This window comes from Hypomesus nipponensis, chromosome 20 (genome assembly GCF_054491055.1).
Source record: "Hypomesus nipponensis isolate SF chromosome 20, ASM5449105v1, whole genome shotgun sequence".
Lineage (NCBI taxonomy): Eukaryota > Metazoa > Chordata > Actinopteri > Osmeriformes > Osmeridae > Hypomesus > Hypomesus nipponensis.
This window is the reverse complement of record NC_140380.1, coordinates 1,005,001-1,022,610: the sequence shown is the minus strand read 5'-3', so window position 1 is coordinate 1,022,610 and position 17,610 is coordinate 1,005,001. Positions and strand designations below refer to the sequence as shown.

General features: G+C 46.8%; 42 non-coding genes and 16 pseudogenes across 42 annotated transcripts; all 58 read right to left on the bottom strand.

Moving 5' to 3' along the window:
• Window positions 1-122: 122 nt before the first annotated feature.
• On the bottom strand, window positions 123-241 carry LOC146241496 (5S ribosomal RNA). Its single transcript, XR_014737038.1, has one exon. It is a non-coding gene; the product is annotated as a 5S ribosomal RNA (ribosomal RNA).
• Window positions 242-427: 186 nt separating this feature from the next.
• LOC146241495 (5S ribosomal RNA) lies at window positions 428-546 on the bottom strand. Its single transcript, XR_014736724.1, has one exon. It is a non-coding gene; the product is annotated as a 5S ribosomal RNA (ribosomal RNA).
• A 178-nt stretch (window positions 547-724) lies between these two features.
• Window positions 725-843, bottom strand: LOC146241494 (5S ribosomal RNA). Its single transcript, XR_014736723.1, has one exon. It is a non-coding gene; the product is annotated as a 5S ribosomal RNA (ribosomal RNA).
• Window positions 844-1,031: 188 nt separating this feature from the next.
• Window positions 1,032-1,150, bottom strand: LOC146241493 (5S ribosomal RNA; annotated as a pseudogene).
• Window positions 1,151-1,326: 176 nt separating this feature from the next.
• Window positions 1,327-1,445, bottom strand: LOC146241492 (5S ribosomal RNA). The gene has a single exon (XR_014734705.1). It is a non-coding gene; the product is annotated as a 5S ribosomal RNA (ribosomal RNA).
• A 182-nt stretch (window positions 1,446-1,627) lies between these two features.
• On the bottom strand, window positions 1,628-1,746 carry LOC146241491 (5S ribosomal RNA). The gene has a single exon (XR_014736722.1). It is a non-coding gene; the product is annotated as a 5S ribosomal RNA (ribosomal RNA).
• A 168-nt stretch (window positions 1,747-1,914) lies between these two features.
• Window positions 1,915-2,033, bottom strand: LOC146241490 (5S ribosomal RNA). The gene has a single exon (XR_014736719.1). It is a non-coding gene; the product is annotated as a 5S ribosomal RNA (ribosomal RNA).
• A 174-nt stretch (window positions 2,034-2,207) lies between these two features.
• On the bottom strand, window positions 2,208-2,326 carry LOC146241489 (5S ribosomal RNA; annotated as a pseudogene).
• A 178-nt stretch (window positions 2,327-2,504) lies between these two features.
• On the bottom strand, window positions 2,505-2,623 carry LOC146241488 (5S ribosomal RNA). The gene has a single exon (XR_014737026.1). It is a non-coding gene; the product is annotated as a 5S ribosomal RNA (ribosomal RNA).
• Window positions 2,624-2,821: 198 nt separating this feature from the next.
• On the bottom strand, window positions 2,822-2,940 carry LOC146241487 (5S ribosomal RNA). The gene has a single exon (XR_014736718.1). It is a non-coding gene; the product is annotated as a 5S ribosomal RNA (ribosomal RNA).
• Window positions 2,941-3,118: 178 nt separating this feature from the next.
• LOC146241486 (5S ribosomal RNA) lies at window positions 3,119-3,237 on the bottom strand. Its single transcript, XR_014739881.1, has one exon. It is a non-coding gene; the product is annotated as a 5S ribosomal RNA (ribosomal RNA).
• Window positions 3,238-3,423: 186 nt separating this feature from the next.
• LOC146241485 (5S ribosomal RNA) lies at window positions 3,424-3,542 on the bottom strand (annotated as a pseudogene).
• A 180-nt stretch (window positions 3,543-3,722) lies between these two features.
• On the bottom strand, window positions 3,723-3,841 carry LOC146241484 (5S ribosomal RNA). Its single transcript, XR_014736717.1, has one exon. It is a non-coding gene; the product is annotated as a 5S ribosomal RNA (ribosomal RNA).
• A 168-nt stretch (window positions 3,842-4,009) lies between these two features.
• Window positions 4,010-4,128, bottom strand: LOC146241483 (5S ribosomal RNA; annotated as a pseudogene).
• Window positions 4,129-4,310: 182 nt separating this feature from the next.
• Window positions 4,311-4,429, bottom strand: LOC146241482 (5S ribosomal RNA). Its single transcript, XR_014734937.1, has one exon. It is a non-coding gene; the product is annotated as a 5S ribosomal RNA (ribosomal RNA).
• A 174-nt stretch (window positions 4,430-4,603) lies between these two features.
• LOC146241481 (5S ribosomal RNA) lies at window positions 4,604-4,722 on the bottom strand. Its single transcript, XR_014736268.1, has one exon. It is a non-coding gene; the product is annotated as a 5S ribosomal RNA (ribosomal RNA).
• Window positions 4,723-4,900: 178 nt separating this feature from the next.
• Window positions 4,901-5,019, bottom strand: LOC146241480 (5S ribosomal RNA). The gene has a single exon (XR_014736716.1). It is a non-coding gene; the product is annotated as a 5S ribosomal RNA (ribosomal RNA).
• Window positions 5,020-5,191: 172 nt separating this feature from the next.
• LOC146241479 (5S ribosomal RNA) lies at window positions 5,192-5,310 on the bottom strand (annotated as a pseudogene).
• A 178-nt stretch (window positions 5,311-5,488) lies between these two features.
• On the bottom strand, window positions 5,489-5,607 carry LOC146241478 (5S ribosomal RNA). Its single transcript, XR_014736715.1, has one exon. It is a non-coding gene; the product is annotated as a 5S ribosomal RNA (ribosomal RNA).
• Window positions 5,608-5,781: 174 nt separating this feature from the next.
• LOC146241477 (5S ribosomal RNA) lies at window positions 5,782-5,900 on the bottom strand. The gene has a single exon (XR_014736255.1). It is a non-coding gene; the product is annotated as a 5S ribosomal RNA (ribosomal RNA).
• Window positions 5,901-6,076: 176 nt separating this feature from the next.
• On the bottom strand, window positions 6,077-6,195 carry LOC146241476 (5S ribosomal RNA). The gene has a single exon (XR_014736714.1). It is a non-coding gene; the product is annotated as a 5S ribosomal RNA (ribosomal RNA).
• A 172-nt stretch (window positions 6,196-6,367) lies between these two features.
• LOC146241475 (5S ribosomal RNA) lies at window positions 6,368-6,486 on the bottom strand (annotated as a pseudogene).
• Window positions 6,487-6,664: 178 nt separating this feature from the next.
• Window positions 6,665-6,783, bottom strand: LOC146241474 (5S ribosomal RNA; annotated as a pseudogene).
• A 186-nt stretch (window positions 6,784-6,969) lies between these two features.
• On the bottom strand, window positions 6,970-7,088 carry LOC146241473 (5S ribosomal RNA). Its single transcript, XR_014736713.1, has one exon. It is a non-coding gene; the product is annotated as a 5S ribosomal RNA (ribosomal RNA).
• A 194-nt stretch (window positions 7,089-7,282) lies between these two features.
• Window positions 7,283-7,401, bottom strand: LOC146241472 (5S ribosomal RNA; annotated as a pseudogene).
• A 174-nt stretch (window positions 7,402-7,575) lies between these two features.
• Window positions 7,576-7,694, bottom strand: LOC146241471 (5S ribosomal RNA). The gene has a single exon (XR_014736712.1). It is a non-coding gene; the product is annotated as a 5S ribosomal RNA (ribosomal RNA).
• Window positions 7,695-7,886: 192 nt separating this feature from the next.
• On the bottom strand, window positions 7,887-8,005 carry LOC146241470 (5S ribosomal RNA; annotated as a pseudogene).
• Window positions 8,006-8,179: 174 nt separating this feature from the next.
• Window positions 8,180-8,298, bottom strand: LOC146241469 (5S ribosomal RNA). Its single transcript, XR_014736711.1, has one exon. It is a non-coding gene; the product is annotated as a 5S ribosomal RNA (ribosomal RNA).
• A 232-nt stretch (window positions 8,299-8,530) lies between these two features.
• Window positions 8,531-8,649, bottom strand: LOC146241468 (5S ribosomal RNA). The gene has a single exon (XR_014737014.1). It is a non-coding gene; the product is annotated as a 5S ribosomal RNA (ribosomal RNA).
• A 170-nt stretch (window positions 8,650-8,819) lies between these two features.
• LOC146241467 (5S ribosomal RNA) lies at window positions 8,820-8,938 on the bottom strand. Its single transcript, XR_014736709.1, has one exon. It is a non-coding gene; the product is annotated as a 5S ribosomal RNA (ribosomal RNA).
• A 184-nt stretch (window positions 8,939-9,122) lies between these two features.
• On the bottom strand, window positions 9,123-9,241 carry LOC146241466 (5S ribosomal RNA). Its single transcript, XR_014739661.1, has one exon. It is a non-coding gene; the product is annotated as a 5S ribosomal RNA (ribosomal RNA).
• A 174-nt stretch (window positions 9,242-9,415) lies between these two features.
• Window positions 9,416-9,534, bottom strand: LOC146241465 (5S ribosomal RNA). Its single transcript, XR_014736707.1, has one exon. It is a non-coding gene; the product is annotated as a 5S ribosomal RNA (ribosomal RNA).
• A 196-nt stretch (window positions 9,535-9,730) lies between these two features.
• LOC146241464 (5S ribosomal RNA) lies at window positions 9,731-9,849 on the bottom strand (annotated as a pseudogene).
• Window positions 9,850-10,031: 182 nt separating this feature from the next.
• Window positions 10,032-10,150, bottom strand: LOC146241463 (5S ribosomal RNA). The gene has a single exon (XR_014736706.1). It is a non-coding gene; the product is annotated as a 5S ribosomal RNA (ribosomal RNA).
• Window positions 10,151-10,342: 192 nt separating this feature from the next.
• LOC146241462 (5S ribosomal RNA) lies at window positions 10,343-10,461 on the bottom strand (annotated as a pseudogene).
• Window positions 10,462-10,635: 174 nt separating this feature from the next.
• LOC146241461 (5S ribosomal RNA) lies at window positions 10,636-10,754 on the bottom strand. Its single transcript, XR_014736705.1, has one exon. It is a non-coding gene; the product is annotated as a 5S ribosomal RNA (ribosomal RNA).
• A 194-nt stretch (window positions 10,755-10,948) lies between these two features.
• On the bottom strand, window positions 10,949-11,067 carry LOC146241460 (5S ribosomal RNA; annotated as a pseudogene).
• Window positions 11,068-11,241: 174 nt separating this feature from the next.
• Window positions 11,242-11,360, bottom strand: LOC146241459 (5S ribosomal RNA). Its single transcript, XR_014736704.1, has one exon. It is a non-coding gene; the product is annotated as a 5S ribosomal RNA (ribosomal RNA).
• Window positions 11,361-11,576: 216 nt separating this feature from the next.
• On the bottom strand, window positions 11,577-11,695 carry LOC146241458 (5S ribosomal RNA). The gene has a single exon (XR_014737002.1). It is a non-coding gene; the product is annotated as a 5S ribosomal RNA (ribosomal RNA).
• A 170-nt stretch (window positions 11,696-11,865) lies between these two features.
• LOC146241457 (5S ribosomal RNA) lies at window positions 11,866-11,984 on the bottom strand. Its single transcript, XR_014736703.1, has one exon. It is a non-coding gene; the product is annotated as a 5S ribosomal RNA (ribosomal RNA).
• A 184-nt stretch (window positions 11,985-12,168) lies between these two features.
• On the bottom strand, window positions 12,169-12,287 carry LOC146241456 (5S ribosomal RNA). The gene has a single exon (XR_014736702.1). It is a non-coding gene; the product is annotated as a 5S ribosomal RNA (ribosomal RNA).
• A 174-nt stretch (window positions 12,288-12,461) lies between these two features.
• On the bottom strand, window positions 12,462-12,580 carry LOC146241455 (5S ribosomal RNA). The gene has a single exon (XR_014740180.1). It is a non-coding gene; the product is annotated as a 5S ribosomal RNA (ribosomal RNA).
• Window positions 12,581-12,802: 222 nt separating this feature from the next.
• On the bottom strand, window positions 12,803-12,921 carry LOC146241454 (5S ribosomal RNA). The gene has a single exon (XR_014736990.1). It is a non-coding gene; the product is annotated as a 5S ribosomal RNA (ribosomal RNA).
• Window positions 12,922-13,091: 170 nt separating this feature from the next.
• LOC146241453 (5S ribosomal RNA) lies at window positions 13,092-13,210 on the bottom strand. The gene has a single exon (XR_014736701.1). It is a non-coding gene; the product is annotated as a 5S ribosomal RNA (ribosomal RNA).
• Window positions 13,211-13,394: 184 nt separating this feature from the next.
• Window positions 13,395-13,513, bottom strand: LOC146241452 (5S ribosomal RNA). Its single transcript, XR_014739659.1, has one exon. It is a non-coding gene; the product is annotated as a 5S ribosomal RNA (ribosomal RNA).
• A 174-nt stretch (window positions 13,514-13,687) lies between these two features.
• Window positions 13,688-13,806, bottom strand: LOC146241451 (5S ribosomal RNA). The gene has a single exon (XR_014736700.1). It is a non-coding gene; the product is annotated as a 5S ribosomal RNA (ribosomal RNA).
• Window positions 13,807-14,006: 200 nt separating this feature from the next.
• Window positions 14,007-14,125, bottom strand: LOC146241450 (5S ribosomal RNA; annotated as a pseudogene).
• Window positions 14,126-14,307: 182 nt separating this feature from the next.
• On the bottom strand, window positions 14,308-14,426 carry LOC146241449 (5S ribosomal RNA). Its single transcript, XR_014736698.1, has one exon. It is a non-coding gene; the product is annotated as a 5S ribosomal RNA (ribosomal RNA).
• A 186-nt stretch (window positions 14,427-14,612) lies between these two features.
• Window positions 14,613-14,731, bottom strand: LOC146241448 (5S ribosomal RNA; annotated as a pseudogene).
• Window positions 14,732-14,905: 174 nt separating this feature from the next.
• Window positions 14,906-15,024, bottom strand: LOC146241447 (5S ribosomal RNA). Its single transcript, XR_014736697.1, has one exon. It is a non-coding gene; the product is annotated as a 5S ribosomal RNA (ribosomal RNA).
• A 190-nt stretch (window positions 15,025-15,214) lies between these two features.
• On the bottom strand, window positions 15,215-15,333 carry LOC146241446 (5S ribosomal RNA; annotated as a pseudogene).
• Window positions 15,334-15,507: 174 nt separating this feature from the next.
• On the bottom strand, window positions 15,508-15,626 carry LOC146241445 (5S ribosomal RNA). The gene has a single exon (XR_014736695.1). It is a non-coding gene; the product is annotated as a 5S ribosomal RNA (ribosomal RNA).
• A 208-nt stretch (window positions 15,627-15,834) lies between these two features.
• Window positions 15,835-15,953, bottom strand: LOC146241444 (5S ribosomal RNA). Its single transcript, XR_014736978.1, has one exon. It is a non-coding gene; the product is annotated as a 5S ribosomal RNA (ribosomal RNA).
• Window positions 15,954-16,123: 170 nt separating this feature from the next.
• Window positions 16,124-16,242, bottom strand: LOC146241443 (5S ribosomal RNA). The gene has a single exon (XR_014736694.1). It is a non-coding gene; the product is annotated as a 5S ribosomal RNA (ribosomal RNA).
• A 184-nt stretch (window positions 16,243-16,426) lies between these two features.
• On the bottom strand, window positions 16,427-16,545 carry LOC146241442 (5S ribosomal RNA). Its single transcript, XR_014736693.1, has one exon. It is a non-coding gene; the product is annotated as a 5S ribosomal RNA (ribosomal RNA).
• Window positions 16,546-16,719: 174 nt separating this feature from the next.
• LOC146241441 (5S ribosomal RNA) lies at window positions 16,720-16,838 on the bottom strand. Its single transcript, XR_014740179.1, has one exon. It is a non-coding gene; the product is annotated as a 5S ribosomal RNA (ribosomal RNA).
• Window positions 16,839-17,016: 178 nt separating this feature from the next.
• LOC146241440 (5S ribosomal RNA) lies at window positions 17,017-17,135 on the bottom strand (annotated as a pseudogene).
• A 182-nt stretch (window positions 17,136-17,317) lies between these two features.
• Window positions 17,318-17,436, bottom strand: LOC146241439 (5S ribosomal RNA). The gene has a single exon (XR_014736692.1). It is a non-coding gene; the product is annotated as a 5S ribosomal RNA (ribosomal RNA).
• Window positions 17,437-17,610: the final 174 nt, after the last annotated feature.

Sequence of the window (17,610 nt, the reverse complement as noted above, 5' to 3'; positions counted from 1 at the left end):
TCTCTCTCTCTCTCTCTCTCTCTCTCTCTCTCGTGTCAAAATGAAAACAGCTTCCAGCCCCTTTCATGAAGGACTACTTGTGCATATTGCAAGATTTCAGTTTCTAAGTGAATGAGCAAAAGAGCATACAGCACCTGGTATTCCCAGGCGGTCTCCCATCCAAGTACTAACCAGGCCCAACCCTGCTTAGCTTCCGAGATCAGACGAGATCGGGCGTTGCCAGGCTGGTATGGCCGTACGAAATAAGTTGACAACCATAGGCTACTTATCCATATACAGATTTAGCAATTGACAATGCAAGGTGGTCTCTCTCTCTCTCTCTCTCTCTCTCTCTCTCGTGTCAAAATGAAAACAGCTTCCAGCCCCTTTCATGAAGGACTACTTGTGCATATTGCAAGATTTCAGTTTCTAAGTGAATGAGCAAAAGAGCATACAGCACCTGGTATTCCCAGGCGGTCTCCCATCCAAGTACTAACCAGGCCCGACCCTGCTTAGCTTCCGAGATCAGACGAGATCGGGCGTTGCCAGGCTGGTATGGCCGTACGAAATAAGTTGACAACCATAGGCTACTTATCCATATACAGATTTAGCAATTGACAATGCAAGGTGGTCTCTCTCTCTCTCTCTCTCTCTCGTGTCAAAATGAAAACAGCTTCCAGCCCCTTTCATGAAGGACTACTTGTGCATATTGCAAGATTTCAGTTTCTAAGTGAATGAGCAAAAGAGCATACAGCACCTGGTATTCCCAGGCGGTCTCCCATCCAAGTACTAACCAGGCCCGACCCTGCTTAGCTTCCGAGATCAGACGAGATCGGGCGTTGCCAGGCTGGTATGGCCGTACGAAATGAGTTGACAACCATAGGCTACTTATCCATATACAGATTTAGCAATTGACAATGCAAGGTAGTCTCTCTCTCTCTCTCTCTCTCTCTCTCTCTCTCGTGTCAAAATGAAAACAGCTTCCAGCCCCTTTCATGAAGGACTACTTGTGCATATTGCAAGATTTCAGTTTCTAAGTGAATGAGCAAAAGAGCATACAGCACCTGGTATTCCCAGGCGGTCTCCCATCCAAGTACTAACCAGGCCCGACCATGCTTAGCTTCCGAGATCAGACGAGATCGGGCGTTGCCAGGCTGGTATAGCCGTACAAAATAAGTTGACAACCATAGGCTACTTATCCATATACAGATTTAGCAATTGACAATGCAAGGTGGTCTCTCTCTCTCTCTCTCTCTCGTGTCAAAATGAATACAGCTTCCAGCCCCTTTCATGAAGGACTACTTGTGCATATTGCAAGATTTCAGTTTCTAAGTGAATGAGCAAAAGAGCATACAGCACCTGGTATTCCCAGGCGGTCTCCCATCCAAGTACTAACCAGGCCCGACCATGCTTAGCTTCCGAGATCAGACGAGATCGGGCGTTGCCAGGCTGGTATGGCCGTACGAAATAAGTTGACAACCATAGGCTACTTATCCATATACAGATTTAGCAATTGACAATGCAAGGTGGTCTCTCTCTCTCTCTCTCTCTCTCTCTCGTGTCAAAATGAAAACAGCTTCCAGCCCCTTTCATGAAGGACTACTTGTGCATATTGCAAGATTTCAGTTTCTAAGTGAATGAGCAAAAGAGCATACAGCACCTGGTATTCCCAGGCGGTCTCCCATCCAAGTACTAACCAGGCCCGACCCTGCTTAGCTTCCGAGATCAGACGAGATCGGGCGTTGCCAGGCTGGTATGGCCGTACGAAATAAGTTGACAACCATAGGCTACTTATCCATATACAGATTTAGCAATTGACAATGCAAGGTAGTCTCTCTCTCTCTCGTGTCAAAATGAAAACAGCTTCCAGCCCCTTTCATGAAGGACTACTTGTGCATATTGCAAGATTTCAGTTTCTAAGTGAATGAGCAAAAGAGCATACAGCACCTGGTATTCCCAGGCGGTCTCCCATCCAAGTACTAACCAGGCCCGACCCTGCTTAGCTTCCGAGATCAGACGAGATCGGGCGTTGCCAGGCTGGTATGGCCGTACGAAATAAGTTGACAACCATAGGCTACTTATCCATATACAGATTTAGCAATTGACAATGCAAGGTAGTCTCTCTCTCTCTCTCTCTCGTGTCAAAATGAAAACAGCTTCCAGCCCCTTTCATGAAGGACTACTTGTGCATATTGCAAGATTTCAGTTTCTAAGTGAATGAGCAAAAGAGCATACAGCACCTGGTATTCCCAGGCGGTCTCCCATCCAAGTACTAACCAGGCCCGACCATGCTTAGCTTCCGAGATCAGACGAGATCGGGCGTTGCCAGGCTGGTATAGCCGTACAAAATAAGTTGACAACCATAGGCTACTTATCCATATACAGATTTAGCAATTGACAATGCAAGGTGGTCTCTCTCTCTCTCTCTCTCTCTCGTGTCAAAATGAAAACAGCTTCCAGCCCCTTTCATGAAGGACTACTTGTGCATATTGCAAGATTTCAGTTTCTAAGTGAATGAGCAAAAGAGCATACAGCACCTGGTATTCCCAGGCGGTCTCCCATCCAAGTACTAACCAGGCCCAACCCTGCTTAGCTTCCGAGATCAGACGAGATCGGGCGTTGCCAGGCTGGTATGGCCGTACGAAATAAGTTGACAACCATAGGCTACTTATCCATATACAGATTTAGCAATTGACAATGCAAGGTGGTCTCTCTCTCTCTCTCTCTCTCTCTCTCTCTCTCTCTCTCTCTCGTGTCAAAATGAAAACAGCTTCCAGCCCCTTTCATGAAGGACTACTTGTGCATATTGCAAGATTTCAGTTTCTAAGTGAATGAGCAAAAGAGCATACAGCACCTGGTATTCCCAGGCGGTCTCCCATCCAAGTACTAACCAGGCCCGACCCTGCTTAGCTTCCGAGATCAGACGAGATCGGGCGTTGCCAGGCTGGTATGGCCGTACGAAATAAGTTGACAACCATAGGCTACTTATCCATATACAGATTTAGCAATTGACAATGCAAGGTGGTCTCTCTCTCTCTCTCTCTCTCTCGTGTCAAAATGAAAACAGCTTCCAGCCCCTTTCATGAAGGACTACTTGTGCATATTGCAAGATTTCAGTTTCTAAGTGAATGAGCAAAAGAGCATACAGCACCTGGTATTCCCAGGCGGTCTCCCATCCAAGTACTAACCAGGCCCGACCCTGCTTAGCTTCCGAGATCAGACGAGATCGGGCATTGCCAGGCTGGTATGGCCGTACGAAATGAGTTGACAACCATAGGCTACTTATCCATATACAGATTTAGCAATTGACAATGCAAGGTAGTCTCTCTCTCTCTCTCTCTCTCTCTCTCTCTCGTGTCAAAATGAAAACAGCTTCCAGCCCCTTTCATGAAGGACTACTTGTGCATATTGCAAGATTTCAGTTTCTAAGTGAATGAGCAAAAGAGCATACAGCACCTGGTATTCCCAGGCGGTCTCCCATCCAAGTACTAACCAGGCCCGACCATGCTTAGCTTCCGAGATCAGACGAGATCGGGCGTTGCCAGGCTGGTATAGCCGTACAAAATAAGTTGACAACCATAGGCTACTTATCCATATACAGATTTAGCAATTGACAATGCAAGGTGGTCTCTCTCTCTCTCTCTCTCCCTCTCGTGTCAAAATGAATACAGCTTCCAGCCCCTTTCATGAAGGACTACTTGTGCATATTGCAAGATGTCAGTTTCTAAGTGAATGAGCAAAAGAGCATACAGCACCTGGTATTCCCAGGCGGTCTCCCATCCAAGTACTAACCAGGCCCGACCCTGCTTAGCTTCCGAGATCAGACGAGATCGGGCGTTGCCAGGCTGGTATGGCCGTACGAAATAAGTTGACAACCATAGGCTACTTATCCATATACAGATTTAGCAATTGACAATGCAAGGTGGTCTCTCTCTCTCTCGTGTCAAAATGAAAACAGCTTCCAGCCCCTTTCATGAAGGACTACTTGTGCATATTGCAAGATTTCAGTTTCTAAGTGAATGAGCAAAAGAGCATACAGCACCTGGTATTCCCAGGCTGTCTCCCATCCAAGTACTAACCAGGCCCGACCCTGCTTAGCTTCCGAGATCAGACGAGATCAGGCGTTGCCAGGCTGGTATGGCCGTACGAAATAAGTTGACAACCATAGGCTACTTATCCATATACAGATTTAGCAATTGACAATGCAAGGTGGTCTCTCTCTCTCTCTCTCTCTCTCTCTCGTGTCAAAATGAAAACAGCTTCCAGCCCCTTTCATGAAGGACTACTTGTGCATATTGCAAGATTTCAGTTTCTTAGTGAATGAGCAAAAGAGCATACAGCACCTGGTATACCCAGGCGGTCTCCCATCCAAGTACTAACCAGGCCCGACCCTGCTTAGCTTCCGAGATCAGACGAGATCGGGCGTTGCCAGGCTGGTATGGCCGTACGAAATAAGTTGACAACCATAGACTACTTATCCATATACAGATTTAGCAATTGACAATGCAAGGTGGTCTCTCTCTCTCTCTCTCTCGTGTCAAAATGAAAACAGCTTCCAGCCCCTTTCATGAAGGACTACTTGTACATATTGCAAGATTTCAGTTTCTAAGTGAATGAGCAAAAGAGCATACGGCACCTGGTATTCCCAGGCGGTCTCCCATCCAAGTACTAACCAGGCCCGACCCTGCTTAGCTTCCGAGATCAGACGAGATCGGGCGTTGCCAGGCTGGTATGGCCGTACGAAATAAGTTGACAACCATAGGCTACTTATCCATATACAGATTTAGCAATTGACAATGCAAGGTAGTCTCTCTCTCTCTCTCTCTCTCTCTCCCTCTCGTGTCAAAATGAAAACAGCTTCCAGCCCCTTTCATGAAGGACTACTTGTGCATATTGCAAGATTTCAGTTTCTAAGTGAATGAGCATACAGCACCTGGTATTCCCAGGCGGTCTCCCATCCAAGTACTAACCAGGCCCGACCCTGCTTAGCTTCCGAGATCAGACGAGATCGGGCGTTGCCAGGCTGGTATGGCCGTACGAAATAAGTTGACAACCATAGGCTACTTATCCATATACAGATTTAGCAATTGACAATGCAAGGTGGTCTCTCTCTCTCTCTCTCGTGTCAAAATGAAAACAGCTTCCAGCCCCTTTCATGAAGGACTACTTGTGCATATTGCAAGATTTCAGTTTCTAAGTGAATGAGCAAAAGAGCATACAGCACCTGGTATTCCCAGGCGGTCTCCCATCCAAGTACTAACCAGGCCCGACCATGCTTAGCTTCCGAGATCAGACGAGATCGGGCGTTGCCAGGCTGGTATAGCCGTACAAAATAAGTTGACAACCATAGGCTACTTATCCATATACAGATTTAGCAATTGACAATGCAAGGTGGTCTCTCTCTCTCTCTCTCTCTCTCGTGTCAAAATGAATACAGCTTCCAGCCCCTTTCATGAAGGACTACTTGTGCATATTGCAAGATTTCAGTTTCTAAGTGAATGAGCAAAAGAGCATACAGCACCTGGTATTCCCAGGCGGTCTCCCATCCAAGTACTAACCAGGCCCGACCCTGCTTAGCTTCCGAGATCAGACGAGATCGGGCGTTGCCAGGCTGGTATGGCCGTACGAAATAAGTTGACAACCATAGACTACTTATCCATATACAGATTTAGCAATTGACAATGCAAGGTGGTCTCTCTCTCTCTCTCTCTCGTGTCAAAATGAAAACAGCTTCCAGCCCCTTTCATGAAGGACTACTTGTACATATTGCAAGATTTCAGTTTCTAAGTGAATGAGCAAAAGAGCATACGGCACCTGGTATTCCCAGGCGGTCTCCCATCCAAGTACTAACCAGGCCCGACCCTGCTTAGCTTCCGAGATCAGACGAGATCGGGCGTTGCCAGGCTGGTATGGCCGTACGAAATAAGTTGACAACCATAGGCTACTTATCCATATACAGATTTAGCAATTGACAATGCAAGGTAGTCTCTCTCTCTCTCTCTCTCTCTCCCTCTCGTGTCAAAATGAAAACAGCTTCCAGCCCCTTTCATGAAGGACTACTTGTGCATATTGCAAGATTTCAGTTTCTAAGTGAATGAGCATACAGCACCTGGTATTCCCAGGCGGTCTCCCATCCAAGTACTAACCAGGCCCGACCCTGCTTAGCTTCCGAGATCAGACGAGATCGGGCGTTGCCAGGCTGGTATGGCCGTACGAAATAAGTTGACAACCATAGGCTACTTATCCATATACAGATTTAGCAATTGACAATGCAAGGTGGTCTCTCTCTCTCTCTCTCGTGTCAAAATGAAAACAGCTTCCAGCCCCTTTCATGAAGGACTACTTGTGCATATTGCAAGATTTCAGTTTCTAAGTGAATGAGCAAAAGAGCATACAGCACCTGGTATTCCCAGGCGGTCTCCCATCCAAGTACTAACCAGGCCCGACCATGCTTAGCTTCCGAGATCAGACGAGATCGGGCGTTGCCAGGCTGGTATAGCCGTACAAAATAAGTTGACAACCATAGGCTACTTATCCATATACAGATTTAGCAATTGACAATGCAAGGTGGTCTCTCTCTCTCTCTCTCTCTCTCGTGTCAAAATGAATACAGCTTCCAGCCCCTTTCATGAAGGACTACTTGTGCATATTGCAAGATTTCAGTTTCTAAGTGAATGAGCAAAAGAGCATACAGCACCTGGTATTCCCAGGCGGTCTCCCATCCAAGTACTAACCAGGCCCGACCCTGCTTAGCTTCCGAGATCAGACGAGATTGGGCGTTGCCAGGCTGGTATGGCCGTACGAAATAAGTTGACAACCATAGGCTACTTATCCATATACAGATTTAGCAATTGACAATGCAAGGTGGTCTCTCTCTCTCTCTCTCTCTCTCTCTCTCTCGTGTCAAAATGAAAACAGCTTCCAGCCCCTTTCATGAAGGACTACTTGTGCATATTGCAAGATTTCAGTTTCTAAGTGAATGAGCAAAAGAGCATACAGCACCTGGTATTCCCAGGCGGTCTCCCATCCAAGTACTAACCAGGCCCGACCCTGCTTAGCTTCCGAGATCAGACGAGATCGGGCGTTGCCAGGCTGGTATGGCCGTACGAAATAAGTTGACAACCATAGGCTACTTATCCATATACAGATTTAGCAATTGACAATGCAAGGTAGTCTCTCTCTCTCTCTCTCTCTCTCTCTCTCTCTCTCTCTCGTGTCAAAATGAAAACAGCTTCCAGCCCCTTTCATGAAGGACTACTTGTGCATATTGCAAGATTTCAGTTTCTAAGTGAATGAGCAAAAGAGCATACAGCACCTGGTATTCCCAGGCGGTCTCCCATCCAAGTACTAACCAGGTCCGACCATGCTTAGCTTCCGAGATCAGACGAGATCGGGCGTTGCCAGGCTGGTATAGCCGTACAAAATAAGTTGACAACCATAGGCTACTTATCCATATACAGATTTAGCAATTGACAATGCAAAGTGGTCTCTCTCTCTCTCTCTCTCGTGTCAAAATGAAAACAGCTTCCAGCCCCTTTCATGAAGGACTACTTGTGCATATTGCAAGATTTCAGTTTCTAAGTGAATGAGCAAAAGAGCATACAGCACCTGGTATTCCCAGGCGGTCTCCCATCCAAGTACTAACCAGGCCCGACCCTGCTTAGCTTCCGAGATCAGACGAGATCGGGCGTTGCCAGGCTGGTATGGCCGTACGAAATAAGTTGACAACCATAGGCTACTTATCCATATACAGATTTAGCAATTGACAATGCAAGGTAGTCTCTCTCTCTCTCTCTCTCTCTCTCTCTCTCTCTCTCGTGTCAAAATGAAAACAGCTTCCAGCCCCTTTCATGAAGGACTACTTGTGCATATTGCAAGATTTCAGTTTCTAAGTGAATGAGCAAAAGAGCATACAGCACCTGGTATTCCCAGGCGGTCTCCCATCCAAGTACTAACCAGGCCCGACCATGCTTAGCTTCCGAGATCAGACGAGATCGGGCGTTGCCAGGCTGGTATAGCCGTACAAAATAAGTTGACAACCATAGGCTACTTATCCATATACAGATTTAGCAATTGACAATGCAAAGTGGTCTCTCTCTCTCTCTCTCTCGTGTCAAAATGAAAACAGCTTCCAGCCCCTTTCATGAAGGACTACTTGTGCATATTGCAAGATTTCAGTTTCTAAGTGAATGAGCAAAAGAGCATACAGCACCTGGTATTCCCAGGCGGTCTCCCATCCAAGTACTAACCAGGCCCGACCCTGCTTAGCTTCCGAGATCAGACGAGATCGGGCGTTGCCAGGCTGGTATGGCCGTACGAAATAAGTTGACAACCATAGGCTACTTATCCATATACAGATTTAGCAATTGACAATGCAAGGTAGTCTCTCTCTCTCTCTCTCTCTCTCTCTCTCTCTCTCTCTCTCTCTCTCTCTCTCTCTCTCTCTCTCTCTCTTTCTCTCGTGTCAAAATGAAAACAGCTTCCAGCCCCTTTCATGAAGGACTCTTTGTGCATATTGCAAGATTTCAGTTTCTAAGTGAATGAGCAAAAGAGCATACAGCACCTGGTATTCCCAGGCGGTCTCCCATCCAAGTACTAACCAGGCCCAACCCTGCTTAGCTTCCGAGATCAGACGAGATCGGGCGTTGCCAGGCTGGTATGGCCGTACGAAATAAGTTGACAACCATAGGCTACTTATCCATATACAGATTTAGCAATTGACAATGCAAGGTGGTCTCTCTCTCTCTCTCTCCCTCTCGTGTCAAAATGAAAACAGCTTCCAGCCCCTTTCATGAAGGACTACTTGTGCATATTGCAAGATTTCAGTTTCTAAGTGAATGAGCATACAGCACCTGGTATTCCCAGGCGGTCTCCCATCCAAGTACTAACCAGGCCCGACCCTGCTTAGCTTCCGAGATCAGACGAGATCGGGCGTTGCCAGGCTGGTATGGCCGTACGAAATAAGTTGACAACCATAGGCTACTTATCCATATACAGATTTAGCAATTGACAATGCAAGGTGGTCTCTCTCTCTCTCTCTCTCTCTCTCTCTCGTGTCAAAATGAAAACAGTTTCCAGCCCCTTTCATGAAGGACTACTTGTGCATATTGCAAGATGTCAGTTTCTAAGTGAATGAGCAAAAGAGCATACAGCACCTGGTATTCCCAGGCGGTCTCCCATCCAAGTACTAACCAGGCCCGACCCTGCTTAGCTTCCGAGATCAGACGAGATCGGGCGTTGCCAGGCTGGTATGGCCGTACAAAATAAGTTGACAACCATAGGCTACTTATCCATATACAGATTTAGCAATTGACAATGCAAAGTGGTCTCTCTCTCTCTCTCTCTCGTGTCAAAATGAAAACAGCTTCCAGCCCCTTTCATGAAGGACTACTTGTGCATATTGCAAGATTTCAGTTTCTAAGTGAATGAGCAAAAGAGCATACAGCACCTGGTATTCCCAGGCGGTCTCCCATCCAAGTACTAACCAGGCCCGACCCTGCTTAGCTTCCGAGATCAGACGAGATCGGGCGTTGCCAGGCTGGTATGGCCGTACGAAATAAGTTGACAACCATAGGCTACTTATCCATATACAGATTTAGCAATTGACAATGCAAGGTAGTCTCTCTCTCTCTCTCTCTCTCTCTCTCTCTCTCTCTCTCTCGTGTCAAAATGAAAACAGCTTCCAGCCCCTTTCATGAAGGACTACTTGTGCATATTGCAAGATTTCAGTTTCTAAGTGAATGAGCAAAAGAGCATACAGCACCTGGTATTCCCAGGCGGTCTCCCATCCAAGTACTAACCAGGCCCGACCCTGCTTAGCTTCCGAGATCAGACGAGATTGGGCGTTGCCAGGCTGGTATGGCCGTACGAAATAAGTTGACAACCATAGGCTACTTATCCATATACAGATTTAGCAATTGACAATGCAAGGTGGTCTCTCTCTCTCTCTCTCTCTCTCTCTCGTGTCAAAATGAAAACAGCTTCCAGCCCCTTTCATGAAGGACTACTTGTGCATATTGCAAGATTTCAGTTTCTAAGTGAATGAGCAAAAGAGCATACAGCACCTGGTATTCCCAGGCGGTCTCCCATCCAAGTACTAACCAGGCCCGACCCTGCTTAGCTTCCGAGATCAGACGAGATCGGGCGTTGCCAGGCTGGTATGGCCGTACGAAATAAGTTGACAACCATAGGCTACTTATCCATATACAGATTTAGCAATTGACAATGCAAGGTAGTCTCTCTCTCTCTCTCTCTCTCTCTCTCTCTCTCTCTCGTGTCAAAATGAAAACAGCTTCCAGCCCCTTTCATGAAGGACTACTTGTGCATATTGCAAGATTTCAGTTTCTAAGTGAATGAGCAAAAGAGCATACAGCACCTGGTATTCCCAGGCGGTCTCCCATCCAAGTACTAACCAGGCCCGACCATGCTTAGCTTCCGAGATCAGACGAGATCGGGCGTTGCCAGGCTGGTATAGCCGTACAAAATAAGTTGACAACCATAGGCTACTTATCCATATACAGATTTAGCAATTGACAATGCAAAGTGGTCTCTCTCTCTCTCTCTCTCGTGTCAAAATGAAAACAGCTTCCAGCCCCTTTCATGAAGGACTACTTGTGCATATTGCAAGATTTCAGTTTCTAAGTGAATGAGCAAAAGAGCATACAGCACCTGGTATTCCCAGGCGGTCTCCCATCCAAGTACTAACCAGGCCCGACCCTGCTTAGCTTCCGAGATCAGACGAGATCGGGCGTTGCCAGGCTGGTATGGCCGTACGAAATAAGTTGACAACCATAGGCTACTTATCCATATACAGATTTAGCAATTGACAATGCAAGGTAGTCTCTCTCTCTCTCTCTCTCTCTCTCTCTCTCTCTCTCTCGTGTCAAAATGAAAACAGCTTCCAGCCCCTTTCATGAAGGACTACTTGTGCATATTGCAAGATTTCAGTTTCTAAGTGAATGAGCAAAAGAGCATACAGCACCTGGTATTCCCAGGCGGTCTCCCATCCAAGTACTAACCAGGCCCGACCATGCTTAGCTTCCGAGATCAGACGAGATCGGGCGTTGCCAGGCTGGTATAGCCGTACAAAATAAGTTGACAACCATAGGCTACTTATCCATATACAGATTTAGCAATTGACAATGCAAAGTGGTCTCTCTCTCTCTCTCTCTCGTGTCAAAATGAAAACAGCTTCCAGCCCCTTTCATGAAGGACTACTTGTGCATATTGCAAGATTTCAGTTTCTAAGTGAATGAGCAAAAGAGCATACAGCACCTGGTATTCCCAGGCGGTCTCCCATCCAAGTACTAACCAGGCCCGACCCTGCTTAGCTTCCGAGATCAGACGAGATCGGGCGTTGCCAGGCTGGTATGGCCGTACGAAATAAGTTGACAACCATAGGCTACTTATCCATATACAGATTTAGCAATTGACAATGCAAGGTAGTCTCTCTCTCTCTCTCTCTCTCTCTCTCTCTCTCTCTCTCTCTCTCTCTCTCTCTTTCTCTCGTGTCAAAATGAAAACAGCTTCCAGCCCCTTTCATGAAGGACTCTTTGTGCATATTGCAAGATTTCAGTTTCTAAGTGAATGAGCAAAAGAGCATACAGCACCTGGTATTCCCAGGCGGTCTCCCATCCAAGTACTAACCAGGCCCAACCCTGCTTAGCTTCCGAGATCAGACGAGATCGGGCGTTGCCAGGCTGGTATGGCCGTACGAAATAAGTTGACAACCATAGGCTACTTATCCATATACAGATTTAGCAATTGACAATGCAAGGTGGTCTCTCTCTCTCTCTCTCCCTCTCGTGTCAAAATGAAAACAGCTTCCAGCCCCTTTCATGAAGGACTACTTGTGCATATTGCAAGATTTCAGTTTCTAAGTGAATGAGCATACAGCACCTGGTATTCCCAGGCGGTCTCCCATCCAAGTACTAACCAGGCCCGACCCTGCTTAGCTTCCGAGATCAGACGAGATCGGGCGTTGCCAGGCTGGTATGGCCGTACGAAATAAGTTGACAACCATAGGCTACTTATCCATATACAGATTTAGCAATTGACAATGCAAGGTGGTCTCTCTCTCTCTCTCTCTCTCTCTCTCTCGTGTCAAAATGAAAACAGTTTCCAGCCCCTTTCATGAAGGACTACTTGTGCATATTGCAAGATGTCAGTTTCTAAGTGAATGAGCAAAAGAGCATACAGCACCTGGTATTCCCAGGCGGTCTCCCATCCAAGTACTAACCAGGCCCGACCCTGCTTAGCTTCCGAGATCAGACGAGATCGGGCGTTGCCAGGCTGGTATGGCCGTACGAAATAAGTTGACAACCATAGGCTACTTATCCATATACAGATTTAGCAATTGACAATGCAAGGTGGTCTCTCTCTCTCTATCTCTCGTGTCAAAATGAAAACAGCTTCCAGCCCCTTTCATGAAGGACTACTTGTGCATATTGCAAGATGTCAGTTTCTAAGTGAATGAGCAAAAGAGCATACAGCACCTGGTATTCCCAGGCGGTCTCCCATCCAAGTACTAACCAGGCCCGACCCTGCTTAGCTTCCGAGATCAGACGAGACCGGGCGTTGCCAGGCTGGTATGGCCGTACGAAATAAGTTGACAACCATAGGCTACTTATCCATATACAGATTTAGCAATTGACAATGCAAGGTGGTCTCTCTCTCTCTCTCTCTCTCTCTCTCTCTCTCTCTCTCTCTCTCTCTCTCTCTCTCTCTTTCTCTCGTGTCAAAATGAAAACAGCTTCCAGCCCCTTTCATGAAGGACTCTTTGTGCATATTGCAAGATTTCAGTTTCTAAGTGAATGAGCAAAAGAGCATACAGCACCTGGTATTCCCAGGCGGTCTCCCATCCAAGTACTAACCAGGCCCAACCCTGCTTAGCTTCCGAGATCAGACGAGATCGGGCGTTGCCAGGCTGGTATGGCCGTACGAAATAAGTTGACAACCATAGGCTACTTATCCATATACAGATTTAGCAATTGACAATGCAAGGTGGTCTCTCTCTCTCTCTCTCCCTCTCGTGTCAAAATGAAAACAGCTTCCAGCCCCTTTCATGAAGGACTACTTGTGCATATTGCAAGATTTCAGTTTCTAAGTGAATGAGCATACAGCACCTGGTATTCCCAGGCGGTCTCCCATCCAAGTACTAACCAGGCCCGACCCTGCTTAGCTTCCGAGATCAGACGAGATCGGGCGTTGCCAGGCTGGTATGGCCGTACGAAATAAGTTGACAACCATAGGCTACTTATCCATATACAGATTTAGCAATTGACAATGCAAGGTGGTCTCTCTCTCTCTCTCTCTCTCTCTCTCTCGTGTCAAAATGAAAACAGTTTCCAGCCCCTTTCATGAAGGACTACTTGTGCATATTGCAAGATGTCAGTTTCTAAGTGAATGAGCAAAAGAGCATACAGCACCTGGTATTCCCAGGCGGTCTCCCATCCAAGTACTAACCAGGCCCGACCCTGCTTAGCTTCCGAGATCAGACGAGATCGGGCGTTGCCAGGCTGGTATGGCCGTACAAAATAAGTTGACAACCATAGGCTACTTATCCATATACAGATTTAGCAATTGACAATGCAAAGTGGTCTCTCTCTCTCTCTCTCTCGTGTCAAAATGAAAACAGCTTCCAGCCCCTTTCATGAAGGACTACTTGTGCATATTGCAAGATTTCAGTTTCTAAGTGAATGAGCAAAAGAGCATACAGCACCTGGTATTCCCAGGCGGTCTCCCATCCAAGTACTAACCAGGCCCGACCCTGCTTAGCTTCCGAGATCAGACGAGATCGGGCGTTGCCAGGCTGGTATGGCCGTACGAAATAAGTTGACAACCATAGGCTACTTATCCATATACAGATTTAGCAATTGACAATGCAAGGTAGTCTCTCTCTCTCTCTCTCTCTCTCTCTCTCTCTCTCTCTCTTTCTCGTGTCAAAATGAAAACAGCTTCCAGCCCCTTTCATGAAGGACTACTTGTGCATATTGCAAGATTTCAGTTTCTAAGTGAATGAGCAAAAGAGCATACAGCACCTGGTATTCCCAGGCGGTCTCCCATCCAAGTACTAACCAGGCCCGACCCTGCTTAGCTTCCGAGATCAGACGAGATTGGGCGTTGCCAGGCTGGTATGGCCGTACGAAATAAGTTGACAACCATAGGCTACTTATCCATATACAGATTTAGCAATTGACAATGCAAGGTGGTCTCTCTCTCTCTCTCTCTCTCTCTCTCGTGTCAAAATGAAAACAGCTTCCAGCCCCTTTCATGAAGGACTACTTGTGCATATTGCAAGATTTCAGTTTCTAAGTGAATGAGCAAAAGAGCATACAGCACCTGGTATTCCCAGGCGGTCTCCCATCCAAGTACTAACCAGGCCCGACCCTGCTTAGCTTCCGAGATCAGACGAGATCGGGCGTTGCCAGGCTGGTATGGCCGTACGAAATAAGTTGACAACCATAGGCTACTTATCCATATACAGATTTAGCAATTGACAATGCAAGGTAGTCTCTCTCTCTCTCTCTCTCTCTCTCTCTCTCGTGTCAAAATGAAAACAGCTTCCAGCCCCTTTCATGAAGGACTACTTGTGCATATTGCAAGATTTCAGTTTCTAAGTGAATGAGCAAAAGAGCATACAGCACCTGGTATTCCCAGGCGGTCTCCCATCCAAGTACTAACCAGGCCCGACCATGCTTAGCTTCCGAGATCAGACGAGATCGGGCGTTGCCAGGCTGGTATAGCCGTACAAAATAAGTTGACAACCATAGGCTACTTATCCATATACAGATTTAGCAATTGACAATGCAAAGTGGTCTCTCTCTCTCTCTCTCTCGTGTCAAAATGAAAACAGCTTCCAGCCCCTTTCATGAAGGACTACTTGTGCATATTGCAAGATTTCAGTTTCTAAGTGAATGAGCAAAAGAGCATACAGCACCTGGTATTCCCAGGCGGTCTCCCATCCAAGTACTAACCAGGCCCGACCCTGCTTAGCTTCCGAGATCAGACGAGATCGGGCGTTGCCAGGCTGGTATGGCCGTACGAAATAAGTTGACAACCATAGGCTACTTATCCATATACAGATTTAGCAATTGACAATGCAAGGTAGTCTCTCTCTCTCTCTCTCTCTCTCTCTCTCTCTCTCGTGTCAAAATGAAAACAGCTTCCAGCCCCTTTCATGAAGGACTACTTGTGCATATTGCAAGATTTCAGTTTCTAAGTGAATGAGCAAAAGAGCATACAGCACCTGGTATTCCCAGGCGGTCTCCCATCCAAGTACTAACCAGGCCCGACCATGCTTAGCTTCCGAGATCAGACGAGATCGGGCGTTGCCAGGCTGGTATAGCCGTACAAAATAAGTTGACAACCATAGGCTACTTATCCATATACAGATTTAGCAATTGACAATGCAAAGTGGTCTCTCTCTCTCTCTCTCTCGTGTCAAAATGAAAACAGCTTCCAGCCCCTTTCATGAAGGACTACTTGTGCATATTGCAAGATTTCAGTTTCTAAGTGAATGAGCAAAAGAGCATACAGCACCTGGTATTCCCAGGCGGTCTCCCATCCAAGTACTAACCAGGCCCGACCCTGCTTAGCTTCCGAGATCAGACGAGATCGGGCGTTGCCAGGCTGGTATGGCCGTACGAAATAAGTTGACAACCATAGGCTACTTATCCATATACAGATTTAGCAATTGACAATGCAAGGTAGTCTCTCTCTCTCTCTCTCTCTCTCTCTCTCTCTCTCTCTCTCTCTCTTTCTCTCGTGTCAAAATGAAAACAGCTTCCAGCCCCTTTCATGAAGGACTCTTTGTGCATATTGCAAGATTTCAGTTTCTAAGTGAATGAGCAAAAGAGCATACAGCACCTGGTATTCCCAGGCGGTCTCCCATCCAAGTACTAACCAGGCCCAACCCTGCTTAGCTTCCGAGATCAGACGAGATCGGGCGTTGCCAGGCTGGTATGGCCGTACGAAATAAGTTGACAACCATAGGCTACTTATCCATATACAGATTTAGCAATTGACAATGCAAGGTGGTCTCTCTCTCTCTCTCTCCCTCTCGTGTCAAAATGAAAACAGCTTCCAGCCCCTTTCATGAAGGACTACTTGTGCATATTGCAAGATTTCAGTTTCTAAGTGAATGAGCATACAGCACCTGGTATTCCCAGGCGGTCTCCCATCCAAGTACTAACCAGGCCCGACCCTGCTTAGCTTCCGAGATCAGACGAGATCGGGCGTTGCCAGGCTGGTATGGCCGTACGAAATAAGTTGACAACCATAGGCTACTTATCCATATACAGATTTAGCAATTGACAATGCAAGGTGGTCTCTCTCTCTCTCTCTCTCTCTCTCTCTCGTGTCAAAATGAAAACAGTTTCCAGCCCCTTTCATGAAGGACTACTTGTGCATATTGCAAGATGTCAGTTTCTAAGTGAATGAGCAAAAGAGCATACAGCACCTGGTATTCCCAGGCGGTCTCCCATCCAAGTACTAACCAGGCCCGACCCTGCTTAGCTTCCGAGATCAGACGAGATCGGGCGTTGCCAGGCTGGTATGGCCGTACGAAATAAGTTGACAACCATAGGCTACTTATCCATATACAGATTTAGCAATTGACAATGCAAGGTGGTCTCTCTCTCTCTATCTCTCGTGTCAAAATGAAAACAGCTTCCAGCCCCTTTCATGAAGGACTACTTGTGCATATTGCAAGATGTCAGTTTCTAAGTGAATGAGCAAAAGAGCATACAGCACCTGGTATTCCCAGGCGGTCTCCCATCCAAGTACTAACCAGGCCCGACCCTGCTTAGCTTCCGAGATCAGACGAGACCGGGCGTTGCCAGGCTGGTATGGCCGTACGAAATAAGTTGACAACCATAGGCTACTTATCCATATACAGATTTAGCAATTGACAATGCAAGGTGGTCTCTCTCTCTCTCTCTCTCTCTCGTGTCAAAATGAAAACAGCTTCCAGCCCCTTTCATGAAGGACTACTTGTGCATATTGCAAGATTTCAGTTTCTAAGTGAATGAGCAAAAGAGCATACAGCACCTGGTATTCCCAGGCGGTCTCCCATCCAAGTACTAACCAGGCCCGACCCTGCTTAGCTTCCGAGATCAGACGAGATTGGGCGTTGCCAGGCTGGTATGGCCGTACGAAATAAGTTGACAACCATAGGCTACTTATCCATATACAGATTTAGCAATTGACAATGCAAGGTGGTCTCTCTCTCTCTCTCTCTCTCTCTCTCGTGTCAAAATGAAAACAGCTTCCAGCCCCTTTCATGAAGGACTACTTGTGCATATTGCAAGATTTCAGTTTCTAAGTGAATGAGCAAAAGAGCATACAGCACCTGGTATTCCCAGGCGGTCTCCCATCCAAGTACTAACCAGGCCCGACCCTGCTTAGCTTCCGAGATCAGACGAGATCGGGCGTTGCCAGGCTGGTATGGCCGTACGAAATAAGTTGACAACCATAGGCTACTTATCCATATACAGATTTAGCAATTGACAATGCAAGGTAGTCTCTCTCTCTCTCTCTCTCTCTCTCTCTCGTGTCAAAATGAAAACAGCTTCCAGCCCCTTTCATGAAGGACTACTTGTGCATATTGCAAGATTTCAGTTTCTAAGTGAA